Here is a 4,101-nt window from a genome sequence, read left to right as displayed (position 1 = left end):
TAAGAACCAAGGTCCATCATGTAAAGGTACAAGATCCTAATGATGAATGTAACTGGATTGTATTCCTAAAAAGTACAAATAAACTTAATGAAAAGAACATTTTTGCTTTTTTCATTCTCTGATTTTCTGTCCCTTTACTTGTATAACTACCTTCACAGGTATAACTAGTAAGCTTTATAAATCTCTAGATGGCTAATTAAATTTGTGCTACTGCTATTGAATACTGTTATTGCTAGTAAAGATAAAATTGTTCTATTTAGTACATATTTACTGTTGGTCAATAGTAGGTCAATATTTGGCTTGTTTCAGTGTTCAGACTATACTTATATATCTCTTTTTTGTGAGTAAGTGGAGCAATTAGTGGTCCTTAGGTTTTGTCAATAGTTTGAATTTGGTATTATAATTGGAGTTGCTTTTATTAACTATTACCAATGTGATGTAGCTGTTGCTATTAATTGGTTTTCCTGGGATGCCAAGAAATAATTGCCCTGGAGTCATTAACAATATTGTGGACAATTCCTGGAGAAGTGGGGCCTCGGCCAGAAATACACAGTAATGTCCCATCTTAAGTAAACAGAGGTGGTTAGATCCTGGGATGGTTGCAAAGGCTAATAGCCATGCCCAGAAGACCAGTGAAAAGTTGACATTAACTAAAGAGGTCTCCAAACTAGCAACCAAGCTTTCCACTATACTCAACCCACAAACCTATAAAACAAACAGACACACGAGAAGACAAATCAACAAAATGTCTTTGAAAACGGCCAATTCCCCAAGTTGATCCCAGGGAACCAAGGGGGAAAAAACTAAAAGGCACACACCCAGATTATTTGAAAATAAAACAGATAAATAAGTCATTTGGCAAGTTTACAAAAGATATAAATAAGTAATAAGATATTACTTTTTTTTTTTTTTGCAGTACTGGGATGGAACTTAGGACCTTCCACTTGCGAGGTATGTGTGGTGCCACTGAGCTAAATCCCTGGCTTGAACATAGTAAGACATAACTAATCAAAAGCTAGCAGAGCTAAACAAAATGATGTCAATAATGTGAAGCATAGAGAAGAATTTGAGTCCATTACAAGCTTCCAAATAGAAATGTGGGAGATTAAAAATTCTCCCCAAAGTATGGGCAGCAAAAGTTACCAATGTGAGAACAGAGTATCAGAACTAGAAGACAGGACTGTTGCTAATGAACAATTAGTGAGGAATGCCTAAAACCAAAAAGAGAATGTGACAGACTATCACGGCTTTCCTTATGATAGCCTGTCCTGTGTTCTCCAGGGTGTAGTTTTACCTCGCTTTTTCTTCTTTTATTTGGCCCATGCTCACTCTGCAGAGCCAGTTTCTCTCTCTCTTTACTTTTTCAAATAAACTTTGTAGAAGGGGAGAGGAAGGTGGGGAGGGAGAGAAAGAGAGGGAAATGGATTTGATGGAAATGTAAAGAAAACTAATCTAAGATGAATTGGAATTAGTGAAAAATCAGAAGACAGCACATATGGCATAAAAAAACTACTGGAATAACAACAGAAAACTTTTTGAATTAGGGAAATAATTTAATATACAGATAAGTGAGACATATAAAATCCCAAATAGCCACAATCAGAAAAGAACCACTCAGGACACATCACAGTCTAAATCCCTGAAGTCCAACACAAGAACAGAATCTTAAAAATAGAGAAAAGCAACCCCTTAGAATTAGAGGAGACTTATCAATATAAACTTTAAAGGCAAGAAGAGCTTGAAGTGAAGTATTTCAAGCTCTAAAAGAAAACAATTTTCAACCCAAGCTGACATATCCTGCAAAACTATCTTTGAAAATAAAATACTTTCATGATAAAGAGCACCTAAAGAAATTCCTGACCACATCACCAGTACTCTAAAAAATTCACAAGGATATCTTAGCAAGATACAATGAAGCCAACAATAACAAAAGGTCTAATAATGAATACACTAGGTAGAGTGAACAGTTAATTAGGAGGCAAATATAAGGAATCAGCAACATGAAAATAAGGTAATGACAAGAATAAATAATACCTATCAATAATAACTGTATCATGAATCAAAAGACACAGATTGACAGAATGGATCAAGAAACAAAATCCAGCATTATGCTATATACAAGGAAAACATTTAACTACTCCCCCGCAAAAACCTCACAGATTAAAAAACCACAGGATAGGAAATAATATTCCATGCAATGGGAACCTGGAAAAAAGCAAGAATAAGCTGTCTTCTATTTAGACAAAGTAGACACCAAGCCAAAATTGATAAGGAGAAGCAAAGAAGGTCACTACATTTTGATTAAAGGAACACTAACAGGAAGAGATAGCAATTATTAACATATATGCAGAGAAAAATGGCACATCCAACTTTATAAAATGAGTACCACTGGACAGAAAAAGGCCAGATAAAAATGAACACAATTATGCTGGGGGACTCCAATACTCCACTGTCCCAAATATACAGATCAGCTAGGCATGATGATGCACACCTGCAGTTCTAGCACTATAGGCAGGATTGCCATGAGTTCAAGGCCAGCCTGGTTCACATAATGAGTTCAAGGCCAGCCTATACTACATAGTGAGACCCTGTCTCAAAAAACAAACAAAAAACACACACGCACAGCCATCTATCTAGACAGACATATCAGACAAAATATTCTAAAGAAATATCACAGTTGAATCAAACTTTTGAACAGATAATAGTTATCTACAGTGTTCCACCCAACAACAGAATACAGATTCTTCTCAATAGCATATAGAACGTTCTCCAAAATAGACCACATACTAGTCAATAAAGAAAACTGAAGAAAGTGTAAAAAACTGACATTATACCATGCATATTACCTGATTATGATGCAATGAAACTACAAATAAATGACAAAACATAGAAATTATCCAAAGTCTTGGAAACTAAAAAATACACTCAAACAAAAAAATTACAAAAAAAAAATCAAGGAAGAAATAAGACAGTTACTAAAACTAAACAATACTGTCATTACAAAGTGCCAGAAGTTATGAGACCCAGTGAAAACAGTTCTAAGGGGAGGTTTATTGCTGTGAATGCCCACATCACAAAATCAGAGTGAGCCCGAATTAAAAAAACAAAACAAAACAAAAACAGAGATGCACCACAAAGATCTAGAAAAACAAGAACAATCCAAACCCAAAACTAGTTCAAGGAAGGTAATTATAAAGCTCAGAGCAGAAATTAATGAAATTAAACCCCCCCAAAAAACTCAAAGAATCAATGACTCAAAGAGTTGATTTTCTAAAAGCATCCACAAAATGGACAAACCTTTACTAAACCTAATTTTAAAAAATAGAGAACAGACCCAAGTTAAAAGTTAATGCCAAGGAGAAGCACACCTGCTCCCGACCCAGCAGCCATCGCTCAAGCACCGGGAAGGTAGCCGCATGGGTGCCCCTGAACCCCCATAAGCCCCCCGCCGCCACTCTCAGACCTCCTGACTGTGCAAGTCTTTGGACCCACTCTGCAAAGACAGAGGTGGTCATCAAGGGTATTTTTCTGAGTTCCCAATTTTGAACATCTGTAAAGAAAGGGTGTGGGAAACCTGTAATAGAACATTGAGGAGTTCAACCATTCAGAAGGATGGGGAACTCAATCTGGGCCTTGCAGCCCGAGGTCAGTCAGCATCATGGGGTTCAGCAATCAGCTAACTGAGATAAGGGGTCTTGCATCCTCACTCTGTATGAGCCATTAAGTGGTAAATATACTATATTGAAAAGTTTGTTCACTGCAGACATGTTCTGGACTGCTTCTTGATTTCAATTTAATTCAAATGATTTAAGGGTGATATACACGTGACTATCACAGGTGGTCAGTGTTCAAGTTGTGCTTGATCTCAATGTGTTGCTGATTGTATCAGTTGGGGTAAAGCATTGCCATTGATTTGATGAGCTGTTTTCTCTGATGTTATGAAGATGAGAATGTCTGTGGGTCGTTAGAGACACAGAAGCTAGGGTGCAACTATATCAGGAAGATTTGGGTGATAATCCAGAGATTAGACCAAGGACAGTCCGACAACAAAAATTAAAATGAGAAAACACTCAAGCAAGACACAAGGACAGACTTCCAGTT

Source organism: Fukomys damarensis, unplaced genomic scaffold (assembly GCF_012274545.1).
Source record: "Fukomys damarensis isolate Sample0158 unplaced genomic scaffold, DMR_v1.0_HiC HiC_scaffold_14, whole genome shotgun sequence".
NCBI classification, from domain to species: Eukaryota; Metazoa; Chordata; class Mammalia; order Rodentia; family Bathyergidae; genus Fukomys; species Fukomys damarensis.
Note: the sequence above shows the minus strand (reverse complement) of the source record.